Source organism: Vidua chalybeata, chromosome Z, assembly GCF_026979565.1.
Source record: "Vidua chalybeata isolate OUT-0048 chromosome Z, bVidCha1 merged haplotype, whole genome shotgun sequence".
In the NCBI taxonomy this organism is placed as follows: Eukaryota; Metazoa; Chordata; class Aves; order Passeriformes; family Viduidae; genus Vidua; species Vidua chalybeata.
The window spans coordinates 52,726,594-52,749,375 of NC_071570.1; the positions used below are offsets into that span (position 1 = coordinate 52,726,594).

At 44.6% G+C, this 22,782-nt stretch overlaps 1 protein-coding gene across 4 annotated transcripts in view; it reads left to right on the forward strand.

Annotated features, from left to right (window-relative positions):
- The first annotated feature begins 9 nt into the window (after positions 1-9).
- Positions 10-22,782, forward strand: part of KIAA1958 (KIAA1958 ortholog) — a 69,332-nt gene continuing 46,559 nt past the window's right edge. Inside the window, exons 1-3 of one of the 4 annotated variants that reach the window (XM_053931516.1) lie at positions 10-314; positions 1,384-1,526; positions 4,173-4,301. The gene's annotated coding sequence lies outside the window, so the exon portion shown is untranslated. Of the gene's footprint in view, positions 315-1,383; positions 1,527-3,309; positions 3,675-4,172; positions 4,302-15,983; positions 16,073-22,782 lie in introns of those variants that run through there. The other 3 variants (XM_053931515.1, XM_053931517.1, XM_053931518.1) reach the window with 3 other exon arrangements.

Consider the following 22,782-nt stretch of genomic DNA (forward strand, 5'->3'; position numbering starts at 1 on the left):
CCGCTCCCCCGCCGGGCCCCGCCGCTTTCCCCGGGGGCTGTGGGCACAGCGGGGGTGGCGGGCTCGGGGGTGCGAGCTAACGTGAGACTGGAGAAAGGCCTGCGCGAGATGAAAGGTGGAACTGGAAGGCTTTCCGTATCCTTTCGTTCTCCGCCGCTTGTGTGAAATTTTGCTTTGGTCTCCTGCCAATTGCACTCAAATCACTGGAGCTTTGCCTTCATCTCATCTTCTGGAGTGCCGTGTCCAGTTCGGGTCTCGTCAGGACAAGAGAGACAGGGAGCTTACTGGAGTCAGTCAAGTGGAGGAGCACAAAGGTGATTTGGGCATGGAGCATTTCTCTTCTGAGGGCAGACTGCGGGAGCTAGGCCTATTCAGGCCAGAGATGACTGAGAGGGGACCTCCTTAATGCATATGAATATCTCTAAGGTGAATGCCAATACCGTGGTGCCAGACTCTTTTCAGTGGTGCCCAGAGACAGAATAAGGAGCAGTGGTCATAAACTAAACCACAAGAATTCCACTGAAACATGATGAAGAATTTCTTTGTGTTGAGGGTGGCAGAGATCTGGAACAGGCTGCCCATGGAGGCTGTGTCATCTGCTCTAGGTCACCCTGCCTTGACAGGGTGGTTGGAGTAGATAATCTCCAAAGGTCACTTTCAACTCTTAATGAGTCTGTGATTCTTTGTTTATTAGAAAGCCTGCAGTAGGATCCTGTGTCTTTGTTCACCCAGCCACACCTATCCAATCCTGTCCTTCATACTCCCCCTATTTCTTTTATCTCCCCCCACCCTCTCTTATTTCACAATAACTTTGAGGTCAGCCCTTGCCTCAGTGCCCTGCACATGTAACTCTTCCTCATCCTCCCTCTTCTGCCCAATGAAGACTCTGACTTCCTCCCATCCTTGCTATGCAAACCACCTGTTACTGTGGTTAGCAAATCTTCCACCAGATTCCACCTCTGGCTTGTCTTTCCCCCTTCAGCTCTCACAGAGATTCTGTACAGCATCCTGAGAGGGCTTCAGGTTTCACCGAGAGTTGATGGCAGAAGGGGAAAACACCTGATAGGTCTGGAAGAATTGAGACAGATGGTTTTACCGACTTCAAGAGAAATCAAAGTGAGCCCTAAGCAGATGAACTAGTTTGTCTATTAATATAATGGTGGTTGTTGGTTCCCTTCACTTTAGTTCACAGTGTTGCAGGGCTGCAAACTCCTGCATGACTGAGGCATGAGCAGGCTAAAAAGGCCAAGGGCTGTCTGAACACTTTGCAGCTGTAACATCTTCCATACCACCTGCTTTGCCAGGGTTGACATCCTGCACAGATGGAAGTGATAGTGTTTTGCTAAGATCTTCAGACCTGCTTTTGCTTCATTCTCCCTGCAGCCACTTGGCCCAAATGACAAACGCACAGCTTGACTGCCATAGCTGCATACCCAGACCGTAAGCCTCATGCCTGTGGTGTCCTCCCTGGAAGTGAGCCATAGTGACTGTATGTAGAGAGCTACCACTTTCACCTATGTTCACAGGTACCTGTGGGAGAAACACCTGGGCATCATGGTTCAGCCATCTTCCCCTTAAGTGTTTGTTTTGTTCATAGGTTTGTTTTTTTTTCCTCTCTCTCCAGTATGTAATAGGGGAACTGACGTGATGGGGCTTTTTGCTCTATCAGGAGGGTCAATTTACCTTCTGGAAGGTTTTTTAGCATGAGGGGCAGAAAGCACTTGAACAGGTGCTGCAGAAGGTGGAAGGCTTGAGCGCTGGGTTTCAGCGGTGTTGCCGGTGCCTGTGCGGTAGCCCCACAGCTCGCCCCACCTCAATCCGGGTGCTGGGCAGGGGAGCACGGGTTTGCCGTGGGCTGAACATCCTTGCATCTGTGCTTACAGTCTAGTGCTTTGCTCTCTACACTGCAGAAACTCGACGGTCCTGGGGGGCAGGGGCAAGGGCCTCTGCTCTCCCAAATGCCCTTCCCTCCGATGGTGCAGCATTCAGCCGGAGCTAGCTCCTGACCCTGCAGCTACTTGCAGGAGAACGTGGAGCGCCCTTCTTTTTCAGGAACTACTCCTTTAATGTTGGTATTTTGTCCATGGGCCTTTTGGCTTGCGCAACGCCGCCGTGCCGCGTTGCAGCGACGCCTCCCTGGCTGTCCCCGCTGCCCCTGCGCTCAGTGCGCTCTGCCGGTGCCTCCTTCCGCCGGCTGCGCCTCCCTGCCAGCCCCCAGCTGGGCTGACCTGGTTGCACCCCGCGGAGGGCAGGAGGAAATGCAGCCATGCGGAAGAAGGTGGCGAGCCAAGGTCCTAGTGAGCGCTGTCAGCTGGGCCCTGAGTGTCCTGGCGGCAGTGAGATGCTCTTTCGGGCTTGCAATCGGCTCTGAAAACACCATCATGTGTGCAGAAATGTTTTGGGGTTTTTTCAGAATTTTTTTGTGTCAAGGTGAAGGGCAGCTAAGAATGCTGAACTGGTTTTATAGGAGTGTCAAAATAGGGATAAGGCCAGGGCAGAGGAGGCAAACTTGGAAGTGTTCCTTTCTGGTGGAAATACTGCTTGAGCAGTCACACTAGGACCATTCTGCCAGGGACAGATGGTGTTAGTTCCTTGGGCTCCCAGTGCGGTTTATTCTGTAGGGACCCACAGAACAGAACCTAAGTATTTTTGAGACTGAAGACACCTAAGAGACTTTCAACAGCATTTTAAGGGGTTGTTCAACTTGATTGGCTTTGTAAATTGCAAAAGTTTTCCTTTATTAGAAAACCTTTCCTTTATTGTTAAATGTGCATGTTTATTGTGGTAAAGTAAAATGCTGATCAAGTCGATGTGTTTAAACAGAATTTTCTGTATTTTAAGTAGAATTCTCTGGAACTTTAAGCTCTGAGTCTTGAAGCAGAATTCGATGTCCTTGTCCCTTCCTTTGATCTCTGATCCAGATGGAAGTTGATGGTATCATTCTCCCCTTTAACCCTTCTTTTAAATGTAAAAAGATGCTATCAGGTGGCTTAAACAGATGTTGCTCAATGTTTATGGAAAGGTTTTGTATTTTATGACCTGGTTGGCAGTTGTCTGAGAAGATTCTTTGACACTCAGTCTGAAGTTCTGCACGTCCTGAACTGAACTTTGCTTGAAACTGAGTAGGGAACATCTCCCCAGACGACCAGCAGGGACCACTAGAGACCCCCGAAGAGGTCTACACAGGTTCAGTGACATGTACTGCATAAGGTTGCAGAAGTGAAGCAATTATGCAGTAGGCAGGGGTAACTATCTATTAGATAGGCAGGTTTATGTAGATTTCAGTGTGTGAATTCTCTCACATTTTAATCCTTGATCGTCTTGATTTGTGGAAAATCTCTGCTTTGCATCTCAGGGGTGCATCAAAGGGTTTCTAAACCCTTTGTCCATGTTTAGAGAGTTCTGAAAGTTGACAACAAAAGCAGTAAATTGATTTGCACTTTAGAAGCCTTTGCAGAAGAATTAATTTATTGGAGGTGCTGCCCAAGCATTCAAAGAGGAGAAGAAATAAATCAGATCTCAGCAGGAAGGAGCAGATGCGGCCAAGGCTAAGACAGAATCTGCTGTAGCCATGCCATCGGGTCCTGTTGCAGAGATGTTCCGAGTTATTCAAGGGGCAGTGACTGAAGAGTACGTGAGAAGTACTCAGGGCGTCTTTCAGTTTGAGCTATCTGGTAAGCCCATCGTTTGTGCAGCCTTGCCTAGCAAAAGGCACTGGGTGCTTTCAGACAGAAGCACTTTGGACTGGTCGCAAAGCAGACCAGCTCCTCTTCAGTTCTGTGTGACGCTCCTGCTGCAGGCCCGCTTGAGCAGGTCCCGGGAGCTGCTGTCCCTCATGCCGGGCGTGGAGCCTCTGTCCCGGCGCTGCCGCCCCGCACGGGGCTGGTGTGGCATGAGGGACAGGGCGCTCTCGGGGCCACGGCAGAATCGCCAGCTGCCACCAGCTCTGTGGGATAGCGCAGCCTCTGGGCTCTCCTGCCTGTGGCCCCAGCCCGTGGTGCTTGGGGCGTCACGGGGGACAAGAGGTGACTCCTTGCAGAGCACCCGGCAGCGTGCGGCTGCCACGGAACTGCTGCAAACGCACACGGCTGTGGCCATCTGGAGGGGGCAACCGAGAAGGGAGGGCACAGCAATCCTTGCTGCCTTCTCACCTCACTTCACTCTCTGTCCAGGCGATGGTGGAGGCACTTGGTATATTGACCTGAAGACCAAGGGTGGGAGCGCTGGCTTCGGAAAGCCTCCTTTGACAGCTGATGTGGTTATGAGCATGTCGAGTGCCGACTTTGTGAAGATGTTCACAGGTGAGGGACAAAGGCCTTTGTCAAGGGACGCAGGTACTGGGGCCCAGAAAAGCCTCTGCTGACAGGGGAGTAGAGCAGCTTCTTGCTTTGTGATCTGGGATTGGAGAAGCTTTCAGCTTTTTGTGGTTTAAGGGAGAGTGCTGGCAAGACCTGCTTGGATTTTTCTGCACTCCTGCATCCTGTGAACAGGAAGAGTGCAAAATGTTACACTGCTTTTATTAACCAGGTAGTGACATTTTAGCAGTCAGTGTATCTTCAGAAAGAATCCAGTCAATGTTGTGCTCTGTGCATATCTGAGCAGCGTTTCCTAAATGTGCACTGCTTGTACCAGGAGGACTTGGTAGGAAAGTAACCTGATGTGTTTAATCTCCCCTGAGATATTGGAGCCATATGATCTTTTCTCAGTTAAATCAGTCATAATCTAATACTTTCATTAAATAACAGGATACAACATCTGATGTAATTTGCTCCCTTTACAGAATGTTTTCTCGTTCCAGAAAACATATTTACTGATTAAGTAGTGTTGGACAGGAGGCAATGTCAGAACTTTCATAATGTTAAATTGCTACACTTCTTTGTAAGTGTGATTTCTACAAGTATCACCATTCTAAACAGCTCCAAACCCTTTTAAACATACTTCAAAATGGAGTCAGAAGAGAACAGATTGATAATGAAAAAAAAAAGTTATCCATTAAATTAATCATTGTAATCAAGTCCTCAGAAATGTTTTTACAGATGGACTGGAAAAGTAAATTCTACTTCAATTAGTCAGCCTCCTCCTTTACAGCAAAGTGCTTCAATATTGTGAAATATAGATAGATAAAGATATATGGAAATTCTTTGTTAGATTTAGATATTGACAGTATGAGATTTAATCACAGATTGTGATTTAGCATTTTTACCACGTGGATAAAACTATGAATTATATTCCAAAACAGAATTTCTAAAGCACTCAAAATTCTTACTCTAGGGATATTACTATTTCCTGTTCACAGCCTATATCCAGATTGTTTTAATTTTCTGATGATCCTGTTTCTTCATTTTAGATAAGCTAAACCCATTCATGGCTTTCATGCCAGAAAATTCTAGTATTAAAGGTGATATGATGCTAACATTGAGTCTGGAAAAGATGCTGCTATAGTTAAATTTTGAACGGTAGCAGAATACTGGTCTTATGTAACTACAAAGCTATTTTAAAACACCAGTCCTCATTTTTTGATGATGCAGATCAGCATTTTGTAGATCAAGATCAATAGATTTTGTAATTGCTACAGAAGTCACAACTCAGGTTGATTATAATACCCAACAGCAAACATAGCTTTTTAAAATAACTTCCTGTAAAACTTAAAAGAACAATTATATCCTAAAATTCTGGTGTTTCAATAACAGCTTTTTAAATTTTCACTTTTTTTTTTTTCTGACTGCAAACTGTCCTGTGTCACTGTGAGATACAAACCTAACAGAAGTTTATTTCTTATCATGTTTTCTCATCTTTAAATTACCTGATGTCTAAGGAGATATGAATTCTTATCCCATGATTAGGGGATGCACAGCATGTTTCCAGTGTACTGTAAGAGCTGAAATCAGCACTAACTTTTCCTCTTACTGGGAGACAAACAGTGTTTTTCTGCTCTGTACTGGTTTCACAAAGCTTGTATGAATTGACCATCCCTATCAGATGTTATTTAAAATCATCTCTGACAATCTTGAACTATTGAAAAAGTCTGCTGTGCACTGTTAGGACAAGACCTATCATGGATGCTGTAGTAGAGGAATTATTGCAGATATTTGCCTTCTGCAAAGGATTTTTACATGAGGTCAAAGTGTGTTTCTTTTTACTCTATTACTCACTTCACAGATTTTGAGGCCCATAAAAATGAATTGACTAAAAAAACTGACTGTTTTGCTACTGTGAGTAACTGGAGAGAAAGGTATAGTTTTTTTGGGGTGATGATAAATTAAGAGAACGGCTCCAAGATGTGCATGAGAGAGACACGATCTGCTGGCTGCTGACCCTAGTGAGCAGGACTGATGGCTCGTCGTACTGCAAAGGAAATGTGACCCTCATGCGCTCAAGGGCTCTGTTTAGACTTTTTCCCTTCCACCTGTTGAGCAGTTCCAGGTCCTCCGCCGGAGTTTGGAGCAGGCGTGCCAGCAGAGGGAGCAGGCAGCACACCGGAGCGGGGCTGCCTTGGACACCCTGCGGCAACCGGGCGCTGCCAAGCCTGCCCTGCTGCCCGGCCTGCCGCAGACTTGGTTAGGAGCTAGACTCGCCAAAGTGCACCAAGATCTTTTTCTGCTTAAAGCACGGGTCAAATGTGGGATAGGGCGAGATAAGCAGGTTTGCAGCGACTTAAAAATCTGTGTCTGTGCCTTGCAGCCTCTTACCTTCCTTCCCTCATTCCTGGTATTAAGTCTCTGCTCCAGAGCAGGAATGAGGGAAGGTGCATACTTCTAGATGACAGAGCACCAGGATTTGTCATATTTCTTTAAACCACTGAAATTATCAGTGAGAGTAATATTTTGGGGAGAGACTTGGTTTGGAAGAGTGTTAGCCTGAATGCTTCAAATTTGACAAAAAATCAAACCCAGTAAATCTTCATATAATGTCCATGTAATCCATGTAGTCTATATAATGGTGTCTTGCTTAATCTTAGTTCTATGCATCATTCTGTCCTAGAATAGGATGGTGTTTTGTATAGCAAAGTTAAGTTCTAATTAACTAAATATAACTAGCTCAAGCAATAATACATAGAGTCAGTATATTTTACTGTATTGGCTTGTAGCTCTGCTTCCCACCATTTCTATCAGGGGCTGAGAATAAGACTTTGCCAACTGTCTGGGGACAGTATCATCACAGCTCTTGAGACAGGTTTACCTGCACAGAATTTTATCAGTGGGGTCCACACTTCAACTTGAAGTTACTGTATGGGAAAAAGAATAGAAAAAAAAGGAAATGCCTGACAAGTAGCCAGCCAAGAAATGTGGCCCCCAGAAGAGTGACCTTTCCAGGGTCAGCAAGCAGTGAAGATGAGGAAAGTGACTATAATTATTTTTGTCAGGGTTTCTCCTCTGTCAACTCTGCCCTTGGCGTTAGGAGCCAGCCAAGCTACCTCTTAGTTGTTCCTGTGTATGATGCTGTCAGTGCTGACAGGATCACATTTAAGCAGTCACAGGTGGTGTGTGTCAGTCACTCCACTTTGTGCATATTTATGACTGGTAATGCTTACAAGTTATTTACATGATTATTATCTACTTTTCTATTTGCTAACTCTTGCTTTTCCCCTTAATACAAACTAAAGTTACAAAACAGATAGGAAACACAAGGGAAGAAAGATGAGATTCTCAGACTATGAGCAATTGCTTTCTATGAGAATCTACTAAATTTGCAAGTGGAAGGTCAAGGCAACAGCATAGGAAGGAGAAGGGAGAGACTGACAGCCTTGGGTCGAAGGCTGCAGGGCTGCAAGTGATAGCTGGGCCGTGAAGGGTGCATAGAAGGCACTTGGCATTGCAGAGGAGACATGGCTTGTGCATGTCTGTGTGCAGCAGTTGATATGTCTGCCTTTTGCTACTCAGTGTTAAAAGACAGCTTATGCAATGAAATTGTGATCACAAGGTTGGACCGGGAAAGCCTGCACTTCAGAATCTAACAACACAGAGGCAGAAAAGTGTACACACTATTTTGGCATGGCATGGTTGAACTCAAGCTTTATGCTTACCTCACTAGAAAGTGAAGCAAGGAAGGAAAAGTGGGTTCTATCAAGTTCTTAAATGTGAGCAGTATTTTTGAGCTTATTTACCTGTTCTCACTTTCTCCCACTTTTAGGAGCCACATGGCATGAGCAACAACTGTGAAAGCAGACCTTTTCACCAGTGGTTAAAGTTTAGCAGGGTAGGGGATAAGTACAAGACCATAATCTTCAATCATGGTCTTTGTCACAACTTTGATTTTGAGTTTGTGTGAGATGTAGTATTGGGTGAACAAATAACACTAAATCAGTGTGATGGATTTTTTTCACCAAGAAACATATTTCATACTATTCATAATATTTTCTTCAGAAGGATGTTGTCAGCTATTTCTTTATACATAGCTTACTATTTCTACTAAACAACTGAATATGATAGAGGGGAATTTTGAGATCCAGACTTTACTGTAAAAGCAGTGTCTGGGTGACATCTAGTCACTGAAACAGATCTCTCAAACTTTGAAATTTACCAGGCCAGAAACGGGGGGAAGAAAATAATACCATGGTTGCCTCAATCCAGAAACCTTGGGAGGAAACACTGGCTCAGTTGGTTATTTTTTTTTCCAGAGGAATAAATGCTTCTGTGACAGTGACAGTCAGATATCTTAAGTAAATAATGCCCCGTATTCATATTTACAACCTTCTCTACTGTTAATTTCTTCTCTTTGAAGAAAAGGATATCCTCCCAAAGACACAACATACGAGAGAGACTCTGTTGTCAGCCTGCTACAGGTGGGCAACTGCATGAAAGGCTGAAAATAGCCCCAGGATTTCTGTAGTAGAGCCATGACTCAGCTCCTGCATGATTCCAGTTCTGTCATTGCGAAGATTTCCCCACCCTCCATCTTCTTGTGTTTGCACTGTGAGCTCCTTAAGGCACCCTGTAAAAAGGAGTTCTGCCCTCACAGCCCAGTGCTGAGTGGAACAGAAATGGATGCACTGTGGGTCTGCTACAGCCTTCATATGCTGTTTGCAGAGAGCCACCCCCTTTTGTGAGCCCAGGAACTCACAGCTAGCAGTGTGAGTGGGTGAAAAGCATGATCCAGTTGTGTTTTAAATCCACTCTCTGTGTTTTAAAGGTAAACATTAGCTAATAACTTGAGGCCACAGGCTGGAGACCAAAGCATCATGGTTTCTTAGACAGAAAAAGCCCAATGTCCTTATCCTATATAGAGAAATTACACACTGTACCTTCAGACAAATCTCACTCATATAATTAGCACACGCTTGTAGTGCCAAGTCTCCTGCTTGCTTTCAAGTGGGTTTCTTGTTGAGCTGTTATTACACACCTTTTCCATACTAATTATTTGGGCTTTTGTTTAAATTGCTCTTCTTTACCTGTATATTTAATACAAGAGCTGACAGTCATCTGCTGTTGCCATAGATATATCGTGTTCCACCAAAACCTGCAGGAATTTAATACAAAACAGAGTTATATGGTCACAAATCTAAATACACACAGACTGGATTCCCAAGGGTGTTTCAAGCCTCATGAAACAGTATAGAATTTCCAAAGGCACCTTGTGGACTGATCTTCATATACATTTCCTGTGTTAGCACTAGCACCTTTTCTGTGTTAGTTGCAGCGTAGTAACAAAACTAACAAAGGGAGGACCAGCAGAAAGTTAGTTCTGCTCTGATATGCTTGGATGTTAATATGAAGTATCCTTGTGATGTCTGCACTGCTTTCTTCAGCATCTTGCACATGTGAAGGAAAGGTGGCTGCCTAACATGACAATCTGAGGTTCTCAGCGGAGAAAACTGACAGGTTTTCTTCTGTCAGTTTGTTAGCTGTCCCAGACAGGGTATGAAAAATTTAGAAGTGACCTAAAAGCTGTGTGTTTTTACCGGGCATTACCATGTCTCTAAGCTTTCATAAGCTGTTACCTGCTTTGCATTTAATCAATCACACTCTAACTCACTTTGATCGTAGCCCTGACCTGAAGTTAGGTATTTTGTTGTGCTGATTTTCTTTCTTTTTTTTTTTTTTTAGAATTGATGAATAACTGCAGTCATAACAAATCTACTGACTGTGAGTTGGGTGGTCTTTAGTACTGGTACTTACTCCCCCACGTTCCTTCAGGATCTCCAAAGGAAAATGAACATGCCCTCATATGTGGTATAGGCTGGGTGTTGAACGTCCAAAGGGAGTTTGAGAAGGGTAGGAGTTTTCTGGTAATCAGTGATTGCTGGAAAAAGACAAAACCTTTACAGTGCACTGTGATGGCTGAATCCCTGCTCCTCTGGTTGTCCCACACAACCTTCTACTTCAGAAAGAAGCTCAGGACACTCCTTGCCTGGTCACCCCTTTTAATTCAGGCTGGTGTTACCTACATGACCAGAAAAATGCCTGCTCATCCACCTGTGTAAGTCTGCCCTGCCCTGGTCAGGCAGAGCAGTATTTGCAACACCTATCCTAGCAATTGAGAAGAGGGATTGTCAGCAGTCCAGGCAGCTGGAGCAGAAGACCACTCAAGCTTTCCTGTTTGAATCAGGCTCCTTGAGGACTTGTGTCCCATTAGTGTCCCAGAATGAAGAATACCTTCCTCTCTTGTGATCCTTGTACAGCCCTTCTTTCTGACCTATGGAGCAGGGATGTGGGGTCAGTGTTAAAAGCAGAATTACAAGTGTTGAAATACTGCTGAGCAGGGTGCACTAGATGCTGTCGTGAATGACCAACAGAACTGAAGGACTATGGTCTACTAAAATTGAGTTTGTTCTGAAATCTTCTCCAAAAGTGACAAAATCTTAGGGCATCATGTAGTGCTCCCCACAAGTAATTTTTGGACTGGCAGGTAGGTGAAGGGCAAATAAACCAGTAGTGCTTTACTTTGAAATATTGTATGTATTTAATTATAGATGTTCCAGGAATGCAGATATGATACTTCACAGATTCTGCTTTAAAAACCTTTCCTTACCTAAGGAGAAGCTGTGAGGTGTGAGGGAGAAGTTGCTTGCTTGATCTTCTTCTTTAAGGACCACTCTTAAACAAATGGATCATGATCTGATACTGCTTTGCCTTGCCTTAGTAAATGAATTTGGTTTTCAAACATTACAGTTCCAGTGTTTTGTACAGGAAACCTAAGAAACACCTCAAAACAACCCCACAGACAAGCAACTTTTCACTTCCATATTTATTTGCAATTTTCCAAGGACCTTCCCAATAGCAGCATACCAGTTTAGTGCCAGAAAGCTGGTGTCCAAGGAAGTGCTTAATGGCTTTCATTCTGACCCTGCCTACACCAGTGCAGCTCTGCTACATTGCTACTGAAAACACAGGGATACAAAGCCCTCTGCACAGTCATGAGAGAAGGATTTCTTATTTACTAACCACCAGTATCTCAGGTGTGTGTTGTAATACCCCAGTTCCACTTGTCACACCAGTTCTCTGCAAGTCAGACCATTTGACTTCCTGTAGTCATGGAGAAAACTGCCACTCATCTTCTGTCATTGACCTTGAGTCCTCATAGCTGGGTGTTTGTAAGCTGCACTGCCCCACAGACCCACCTGTTGCTCTGTCCTTCAAGAACACTGATGTCCCACAAGGGAACCAGCCCATTAATACTGACTTGCAGATGCCTGTTTCTCACCAAACCCTTTCACCCAGAGAAATGTGTCATCCAGGTGGGTCTAGCTCATGTTTAATTCTCTGAGAGGGGACTGTAGCATTCCAGACTGACACACAGGCTTTGGGGGTGGGAAGCTGGCTCTCCAGATTTTTGGTGCTCATTCCTTTGCAACAGATGTTGAGGTAGAGGAAGTTTCAGTGAAGAACCAGCTGTCTGCCTGCATGTCGGAAGGCTGCCTGAAGCAGGCTTCCCTCACAGTGTTACAGAGGAGGAAGAGGCGGTGTGGGACACCACAAGGTTTGGCCAGGCACTGAGCTCTTCTAGGACTTTCTGTGACCTTACAGATATACTACTCTCTCCATGCTCCAGCTAACTGATGGAGTAAAGTCTTGCTTGGGTCATGACAAATGAAATCTAGAAAGGAAGATGAATCTTTTAACTCATAGTGCTTTTTCAGGGGCTGCCTTTTTCAGGAAGATACTGGTTGTGCCAGGAATTTTTCCTTACTCAAAAGTGGTTCTGCTTATTTTTTTGCACAGCAGCAGCTAGTTTGGTTGGGCACATGTTCCTCTGAGAAACATTAATTTAAAAACTAGTTCATGATCTGCATTTGGCTTGTCCCAGCCATGATGAGCAGCCCTTGAAGCAGACAGCTAATAGCAGTTTGTGGGGAACTGCTGCAAAAAAAAAAAGCCTCTTGTGGCAGTGGCCTGATCCTGCCCTTCTTCCTGTGACATAGTCAGTTCTGATTTCAAATCTACAGCTGGTAAAACAGACCATTCTTGGCCTTTCTCATTTTTCATTCTCATCCCAGCTACTGTAGTGGTAGCTCCTTAGTGTATGGCCAGCTTTCTGCTAAAATCAGAAGTATTTTCTGATTGTGTCTGTCTTCCTCCCAGCCTGTTCATCACCTCCCAGGCCAGCTTTCCTCCTGCTGTGAGGGCTGGGGGGTTTCATATAGAGTGGTGTTTCACGTTTGAGTTTAAGGTGGCAAAGCTTCTGGCACCAGGTCAGGCTCATGACTGGTGGTGGGGGCTGAGGGAGAGTCTGTGTGGATGCTGGCACACCCTGCTCAGCTGGGCAGGAGAGAGCAAGCATGGCCAGGGCACAGAGTGCAGGGACATCACTCAGCTTCCTTGCTGCTTGAATCAAACAAAGGGCAGAGCTGGACAGCAGAAACAAGCCACTCAGCAGAATCCAGCTCACCTGTCAGTCCTGAACTAAAGGGGAACTGTCCCAGACCGAGTCAGTGCACATCTTATCTTGTGGAGGACATCCCTGGGAAAAGCCAAGCTTTGCTCTGTTCCTGCTTGACCAATGTGGTGCTAGAGGGATGCTGAAGAAGCTGAGCAGTTCACAGCAAAGCCATGTGGTCACTTGGTATCTGCACGTTTTCTGTGAGGTGGTATCATCTCTGCTGTGATGTCGCTGTCACTTGCCAGCACCTTTGGGTCTCTTTTCAAGCAGACAGTCAGGTGTTCTCAAACAGGAGGATGGTGATTCCTTTCCCTCCTCTTTGGCAGCTTGGACACCCTATTTCACAGACAGTGTTTCTCTGCAGAAGGATCAGTTATTGTGGGACTTGGGATGCTTTTGCTTTTGCCCGTTGTTTTTGGTCTGCTGGTGGCACGAGTGTTAATGGGATGGCAGGCTGCTCTGGAGTACTGGAGGGGAGAGCATGAGCTTCCACTGAGCACCATGAGCCCTAGCTTTCCTGGCACTGGCACCTGGAGTGAGACAATTCACCCTTGCCACACAGACTGCTATGGCTGATGAAGGGTCACAGCACATGGGTTAGTGAGTTGCCAGAGGTCACAGAATAGAATCCATGCTAGTTCTGGGATAAGGATGTGACACACCTTCTTACTCAGCCCACTGCATTAATGACAGGACCCTGCTGCCTTACCTGGACATGTAGACCATCTGTGGAGAGATGCTCAGCACCTCCCAAAGGTGTCCACACCAACCAAGTCAGATGTCTGCCTGGTTGTATTTTATTCCAAGTGAGGAATAGGAGGAGAAATGGCAAGCAATAACTCCTGACCACAGTTTCTTAGCTTTGCAGAGGCAGGACAGTCTCTCTGTCTGTCCACCCTGCAGCAGCCAGCACAGTCCTGTTGGGTCAATACCAGCAGCTTTCCTTCCTGGAGAAAACCTTGTTTTCTTGCTTGGGAACATCAGTGCACACAATCGCTGCCCTCTCAGTGCAATTACTAACACAGGCAGTGAGCTAAAACAAGCTCATCTAGAACTGCAATTCTGTGCTGAAGTGCTGGTGACACTGTTCTAGGCTTAGCTGAGTTCTTCGACAGAGCATATGATGTGACCTGTGGCTGTTCCTAACAAAGAAGAAGTGAAGAAGGAGAAGAAAGGTGGGGGAGAAGGGAGGCTTGGAGGCTACTTTGTCCTGTGGCCACTGAAGAGCATGAGAGAAGTAGAGAAGAGCAAAGAACAAGAATGCAAAGGAGTGATCAAGACTGAAGACCAACAGTGAAGAGCAAGCCCCTTGTGTTTCCTGACTACAGATTATATGCTTGATTGTAAAGCTCCCAGAGATGAGGAGCATTTGTTTGGAAGGCAGTCCTCCTCTTCAGGAATTCCTTATTGTTGTTTGTGAAAGTGTAACTATTTGGTATTGAAAAGACAGCTCAGCAGGCCCACCTCAGAGGCAAACAGGTCACTGGCTTCACCCAATACAACCCATACTGCCTCTGACCCATGAGGTTTGTTTGATGGCCTGTACGGTACTCTGGGGACATATTCCTGTAAATCAGAGCATTCCTGTCCCTGGACGGATTTTGTGGGCACAGCAGAGTCCGGAAAGGTTGTGGTCTTTTTCTTAATGTTGCCAGTGCTTTGACTACAGGTCCCTGCCTTAAAGGCAAGATGTGAAAGCAGGGTGTCATGCATTTGATCCTGATGGATGGAGGTACACTCTCCCTTCACTCACTGGAATAATTACTCCTTCTGTTAGGGTTCTTCATCTTTAGGAGTCTGCTAGTGAAATCTTGATTACTTAAGTACTATATACCTCTGCTGGTTGGAGAATCATGACCATGACACCCTACTGGAAATAACAATAGCAGAAAGGATGGCAATCTTCCCTAGGCAAGGCTAATGCTGCTACCAAATTCCCCTGCTGCCTCACAGACAAATCCAGAAAGAGCATTACTTTTGGCATGAATACACTTCCAGATTGGCTCCATTATACTCTTGTGTAAGCATTGTTGCCATTGTAGCTAATAGAATGTGTTAGCCCATTCAAATTTTGTAAATGTTGGCATAAGGAAGATGAGGAAAGGAAACCTCTGGGCCATGAAGGAGCCGGCTTAGAAGGCTGATAGCCAGGCCTGTCTCGTTCTGGAGTGATGCAGGGTAAAAAAAGCCCAACTGAGGAGATGAGCAAAGTTTGCTTTGGCACATGCCTTGCTTACTGTGGGAGAACCAACACCTAGAGAAAATGCTGCAAGCACATAGTGAGCCCTCCTGTGATTAATTGCTGAAAAATCCCAATATAAGCAATGTTGCTGATAGGGTCTTTAGTTGCAAGCAAATTAAGAAAGTTTTCAAAACACATAAATGGCAGTTTTTATTGTCTTACACACAGCCACAGCGTGTGTGCAAAGAGCATGCGTATGTATATAGTCCACATAAAATTAACATGTCGTAGCAGATACCTATTAAAAAAAAAGTTACAGTAAGTAGCATGTTTCTGTACCTGCACAAAACAACAGAGTAGCAGCTGTTTGGACACACCCACTTTGAGTGGGTGCCGTGCTGCAAGTCAGGAGACCTCCACCAGAATAATGAGAATTACATTATTTTATGTCAGCTGAAAACGTGTTCCTTAGCAAGACATCCCCGTTTCACACGCATGCATCTCCTTGTTTTCACTCCTGCCCACGGTACTGTAGGGAATGCAGCTCCCCGTTGCCTGTTTCCCTGCAGAGGGGCACGGTGACCCCCTCTCCGCCCCCCTCAGCCCTCCAGGAGGGACAGGTGTCCCTTGGTTGTCCCTCAAGGTACTGTGCTCTGCCCAGTCTCGGGCTGCGTCGCCCGACATGGTGCATGTGCGGTGTGCGATGTGCCATGGCACACAGCCTGCGGTGCTGTGCGTGCTGTACGTGTGCGGTGTGCCATGGCACACAGCCTGCGGTGCGCTGCCATTCCGGCCCGGTGTGCGGGTGTGCCATTGCATACTTCCTGCGGTGCGGGGGACCGGGCGCCGGTTTCCGGTGGCTGACAGGAGTCGGAGCCCGCCGCTGCCTCCTCCGGCGCGGAGTACCACACGCCCCCACACACACCGCGGGGAGGAGGAGGAGGAAGAGGGCGGAGGGAGCAGAGCAGCCCCCCCCGTCCCAGCCCCCGAGCGATATCGCCCTCATCCCCCCATGCAATACGGGCGATATAGCGCGGCTTCCCGCCCTGCGCTCCCACGGACAGGCACCTGCAGGTACGTGACCCGCCCGGCCGCACCGTGTGTGTGGATGCGTGTGCGGGGGGTGCGTGTGTGTGCATCCAGCGCTGCCCGCCGCGGGGGCGGGCGATACTCCCGTGTCTGGCTCGCTCTCTCTTTGTGCGAGGCCAAGGGCTCTCTTGGAAGCTTCGCCGGCCACAGGCACGGGTCCCCCGGCCTTGTTGCCGAGCGCTGCGCAGTGGCACGGCTCGGTGTGCCTCCTCGGGCTGCACGGGGCGTGCCGATGAAGGACAGGGGGAGGCAGCGGTGCTTGAGGGGTCGTGGTTTGTCACAACATACGGAGTGGAGCCCCTCGCCCGGCCTGGCATCCCCTTGCAGAAAGAAAAGTGACCTTACAGCCCCCGCCCCCCTCCGACCCCCAGCTCCCGGCTGAAAGAGAGGTGGGCAGGCGCAGGGGGCTGTGGTTTAGGGCCCCAGGAGTCTGCCGGCTGCAACGAGAACGGGGCCGGAGGACAAGTGCCTGGCCGTGCAGTTTGGTCCCACGTGAAGTTCGAGGCCCCTGGCACCTCCCGCACGGAAGCTCCGAGGGGTCCCTCTGATCCCCAGCCCAAGCAGGCAGTGGGGTAAGCCCTGGGAAGGGCAGCTCCACAATAACGTGTCTTGCTACCGAGACGAGGCAGGATCAATAAGGCAAGCCAGAAAACAGAAGCAAGCTTGGAAGGGATGATGACATGCCAAGGAAAAGAGTGAAAACGATAGAGAGATATAGTCAGCTTTCTGCAATTCAGTTCCAGCTGTCAGACAGAGAGCTGCTCTTCAGCCAGAGGAGTAGCTATGATACATAAAAACTCACCTTCCATCTGCAGCATTAATGGTTATAAATATCTCCTGAACACAGCTGGCAGTTCAGTAGTACTAGATGTAGAGTACGGCTATTTCCATTCAAGTGAGTGAAGATCTGTCATAGGAACAAAACAATACACTCAGTAAAAATGACATCCTTGTATGTGGCTGGCTTTCAACACTTGAATTGTTAATCAGTGAAGTTTGCTTTTGACTGCCTTCTTTGCCATTCCCCCACTTATCGTTCTCAGAAATACAACCTCTACCAGTGGTGTTGCAATGCTAAAACTGTGATAGATGCTAAAGCTTGGCTGTGAACTGGCACAAACGGTAATGTTTTTTATTTTCCTGCTGATTTGAAGAGAAATGGGACTAAGCACTTAGTGTGCTTGATAGCAGCAGTGAGAATTTGTATGAAACAAATGATGACATCCCTTTGCTGTGTTCTTTTCAGCTAAGGAACTAGGCTTATTGTCCTTAGGTTGTGGGGTGTTTTTTTGGTTTTTTTTTTTTTTTTTTTTTTTTTGTTTTTTTGTTTGTTTGTTTTGGGGGGGTTCTTGTTTGTTTGTTTGTTTTGGGTTTTTTTCTTCTTTTTTTCTTTTTTTTTCTTTTTTTTTTTTTTTTTCTTTTTTTTTTTTTTTTCTTCTCCTTTAAACAGAATAATCCCAAAAGGTCTTTTCAGGTCAGGAATGACAGTTCCTGTTTCTCTCATGGCTTCTTCAGTTCTCCTCCATATAATTCAGAGCTCAGACCAACAGGGCTGTACTCACATGGTTGTGCAATTAACCTAATAACCTCAGCCAGCACCACACTGGGGATGCACACCTGCCCCACAGCACCAAATGCATGGTTTCAGACAGTTTTTGACTGACTGGCTTTACCAGAAGCTGGGAAAAATTGCCCTGGGGTTCAAATCTGTCAGTTGTCTCAGGCTGATTATTCAAATGTCATTTCAGGTTTGGCCAAACCTGTTTTTGGTCACTTCTAAAGCCACACAAAAATTAGAAATCACATGGTTCATTCATTCACCTACTGTCCTGTGCTGAGCCTGGTGCTTAACCTGGCTAAATCATGCCCATTGCCCATCTTCCCCTTTTGCCTGTGGCTTTGAGTAACAAGAGATTTTTTTAACCTTTTGCTCAAGTTTATCAGCTCTTTGAAATCCTTTGTAGGTAAGCTAGCAAACAAACCTGGTAGTTAAAAACCTTGCACCCAGAAAATAATGGATAAAAGAATTGGCAAAAAGATACTGTGTGGTTTAGTATTAAGAGAAAGTGTTGAGGGGATGATAGGTGGTCTTATATGCAGAGTAAACTTGTTGTGAGAGAGATACACCATGGAGTTACTATTTTTGCTGTTGCCACTAACTCATCTCAAGAGTGTAGCAGAAGTTTTCTTTGTATTCCACTAAAATAGCTAGGTGTTCGGAAAGTAACTTAAAACTTGTGGAGAAACTGTAACAGCTCAAGCACTTGCCTAGCCATTGTTAACAAGCTCAGGTTTTTTTTTTTGTAACCCCAAATATGTATTGGTATTGCTCCTGTACTGATGCATCTATGCGCTGGTACTTGGTACTACACCAGGAAGTTTTCTATAATTTAACTTACTGAAAGTTTCAAGAGCACAATATAATTCTGTTTCATTCACACGGTGAAATGGATTTATAGTCATGAGTTCCTAGAGCAGCAGCAGTTTACTGCCTTAGCTGTTCACACCTGGCAGTCATCAACTGCACCTGCCTTAAGAGGCCACTGAACCTCACCCTGGTGCCAGTTTGACTCGGCTGTATATGTCCACCCACTGCAGCTCCATGGAGACTTAGAGTTTCAGCAATGACATCCTCCGGTATTTCCAGTCTCCCAACTTTATGCCTCTTTGCCTTCCTTCCCTGTTAGTCATAAGATGCAGACAGGAGATGTCTGAAGGTTTTAAGTGTAACCCCAGCCTTTGGCACTCATCTCCCCGGTGCCACTGTTTTTCCACATATACTCTCTGGGAGTGATAACCCATCCATGCAGGGCTCACAGAGGTGATGTGAAAATGAACTGCTGTTTGTAAGGCACTTTCGCAGAAATGTGTGTGCCAATTGGTCCTTTTGAGGATTGTTGTACATCTGGTAATTCAAGTGTAACTGGCTGAACATTGGCTCTGCTTCCAAAGGTTATTGCCGCACACCTTTTTTGCAAAGTAAAACAGGGTGAGATTAAGGTTAGTGACTTAAAAGTAGAGCAAATTTTTATTGGCCTTTCTAGTCCCTTTCTATGAAAAATATTTTAAAATGAGTGTTAGCTTGTATCAAATGTTTCCATTATGGGTTTGCATAATAAGTTAAAGGAACTCAAAAGATATATACCTTACTATGAATAATTAAGAGAACCAATGGACTCCAGCTACTTCATCTTCATTTACTTGACCTTGGTTCTGATTTGTTGATTTATGAACTTTATTTACTGGTCAGGTTGGTGAATTCTCTTGTAAGACAGAAATTACAGGGTGTCAATCCTCTCTTGTTTCTGTGGTAACGAGTACACCTCACAAATTCCCTAATGACACTCCTGGCTGGCCACTGACCGTCTGTGTTTTTCCTGAAGTAAATAAAAGGTCTTGGTCATATGACTGTCCAAACTTAAGCATTCAAAAAGGAAACAAAATAGTAAATGCCTTCAGCATGGTGAGAATGTGTTGTAGTTTAGCCACAGTCATACATACACAATTAGGATGTGTTTTCTTCTGAGAATCGTATGGTGAGAAGTACCTCTTTCAGATCCTGGGTTTAGTTTGGTCTTTGTAGAGCCTCTGCTTTTCCTGACTGTGTGTTAAGAAATTACTCTGCGTGACCTAGGGGCTATTCTCAATTAGAGGCATTTTCCACATTTTCTACACAGTAAGTTTTTATCATGTTCCTTGTATTGCTGAAGAATTCTTTCACACTTCATTTGCTTTTCTTATTTTTTGTTTAGCAATGGGCAGGATCTGAAACTTTTGTTCACTTGACTGATGTTAACTCAGAGACATCCTGAGTTCTGTTGGACTTGGGCATCTTAGGATTTTAGTCCTATGAAAAGTTGCAGTAACAAAATTTTTCCCCTCTAACTGCAGAATCACAGGGTTAGATTCATGGTATTCACTGAGTGAGTACTGTGACCTTCTGCAAGTTTTTATTTCTATTGTTCAAAGCAATTATTTTCTAAAAGCAGTCATCATACCTTAAATATTTTACATGTCTGTTTTGTACCCAAGAAAACTGGAAGAAATAAAGGGGAGGAAAAAGATTCCTGTCCCATTTTCTCTCCAGCTTTATTTCATCTTTTTTTTTTTTTTTTTCTTTTTTTTTTTTTTTTTTTTTTTTTTTGTATGGTCTGCCCTATTGTTTTCCTCTGTGATCTTCAGTAAAGTGAGTGTCCTTGATCAGTATGGACAATCAGGCAATTAAAAACAAAAACAAAAAAACTTTAACATTTTTTGGAAACAGGAGCATAACCATATAGCAGTGATCAAACATCCAAACGTACACAATACTTTATTTCTCATCTAGTCCAGTGGAAGCTTTCTTGCATCACCTGTGCTGTAGTTTGAAAGCTTGATTGTTCAGTCCCTTGACCTAAGAACAGCTACATCTCCAAGAAAGAAATAGGTAAGAAAGGTCTCCAAGATATAATTATTTTCTACAGCAGTTTTTTTTCAAAATATATTTAAAGTTGACAGCAACTGATTTTAGCAATTTCGAATTTCACTGTCTATCCTCATGGGGTTAAGGCTAGAGAAAAGCAAAACCACTGATGATCTAGTAGGTTAGAGGTTTCAAATGAAATAAAGTGAAATTAAATGAAGCAACTGGAGCCACACGATGAGACATGCCATGAGATGTGTAGATGATGTGCCTGAGGAGTTGGAAGATCCTTATTGCTGCAATCAACAAAATTAAAGATGGAGTGATGCTAAAGTGACTACGGTCCTGTTCCACCCTTATGCTAGACCCAGAGTCTTTGTAATCTCTTTTTTACTCCTGATACTCCTCATTTACATATAAATTGGCTGCCACTCCCCGCCCTGTTTAAACATGGAGGGGGGGATGCTCGAAGCAACCAATGTAAAAAAGGACAGCGAGCTACATGGTGTGGGACTTCAGGACATCAAAGGCCCCCGTTGACTGGATCCAGCACCAGTGAGCTCTCTCACTCTCTATCTCTTTTCTTTGTCTTCTCCTCTCCCCCCATCCTCTTTCTTCCTCTTTCTCATACATTGCAGAGTTTACGAATACAGCCATTTACTAACGCTGTCCCTTCATGCGAGTAACCATTTTTAAGTTCTCCCTCAAATAAAATTGTTACTTATTAAAGGACCACCAGGGCTGTTTTAATGCATCTCTAGCCAAAGATATTTTCGAATCTGAGTCATTTTCCTATCCCTCTTGTGTTGGGCAGTTGTAAGAGATACCAAATAAGTGGGCAGGGAGAGCAGGGAAATAACCTCTTAGCTGTAAGCCAAGATAGGTTTGAGCAGTGCCAAGACAACAGCTGCCCAGGAAAGGCCAGAGCTTGACTGATACCCTGCTTGAAGTCGTTATCTGGCCCTTCCCTGTCTCCAATTAAAAAAACCAGATTTTGTAATATGTCTCAGCTGAACCTAGACATTTATTTTGCAGATGTAAATTTCTACGTGGTCGAGGACTGTGGTTTACAAACTGTAAATGACACTTAATAGGCTCTTCAGTAGTGACCCAAAATAGCTGCTGTTATATTTTATTAATATATAAAGATGTGTAATATATAAATATTAATAGTATACAAATATAAAATTATGCTTTATAAATATTTATTTTTATTTATTTATAAATACATATACATATGTAAGATCATACATATAATACATATATAATGATCATACATATATGTAAGATCATACTTATAATACATATAAGTAATATAATTTCATTTTGAAATTCTGTTCTATATTCTGTAATGTTAAATATAGTCTATTAGCATGGTAGATACACTTCATCATTTTGCATTTTTATTTTTATTGTTACTATTAAACATGTTCTGTTCCATTGTCAGATGAGAGAGAAAAGAGAGGTCTTGCACAGGTGTCTGACAGGATGAGTGAGCTGTGGTTCTGCTGGAATTTGCCCTATCCAGTATTTTCCTGAATGATACAGTGTAAGAAATAACACAGTTCTCTCTGTATTGCATTTGTGCAGAGCATGAGGCCAGAAAGAGACACAAAGATATGGGAGCCCAAAATCAAAGTTCAAAATCATCTCAACAGGTTGGAGATCTGGGCTGGAGATGACAGAATGTGAGGTGTAAAATGTAGGGTTCTGCTCTGTGCTAGTGCTAGGTGAGGAAAATGCCGATATTACAAGCTGGGTAGCGTTTTGTTTTTTTTTTTAACTGTGCTCTATGGCTGATGTGGATGGGACAAGGAACAGTTTTTGGTAGGAGGGAAGGTCAGGGCTAGGCATCAAAACATGCTCATTAGCCAGTGTGATATGGTAATAGGTGTGCAGAGGGATGTCAGTGCCATAAAAAGGAAAGCACTGTGGTGAAATGAAAACACTTCTCCATTGGCATATCTTCAGCTTTGTCCTTGCCTGTGCTGATATCTGATATGCTGATGCAGAAAAGCACTGGAACAGTGAGAAATCTCCTCTGTTTTTTTGAACCACACACTGTCATGGTATTTACACTTTATCTGGGCTACAGCAGGTACTTCTATGCAGTTGTGCATAGCAAGTTTCTAGAATGAGAGAGCTAATCTTTTCGCAAAATTACAAAAAGATTAGCTTTTGGTATGTGCTTTGTGTTGCAGTGTAACTTTTCTGTTTGTCTCCTCTCCTTAAACCTGAAGTCACAGACTGTAATTTCTATACTGCTGGTATCTTTGCAGTCTAAGTACAGAGG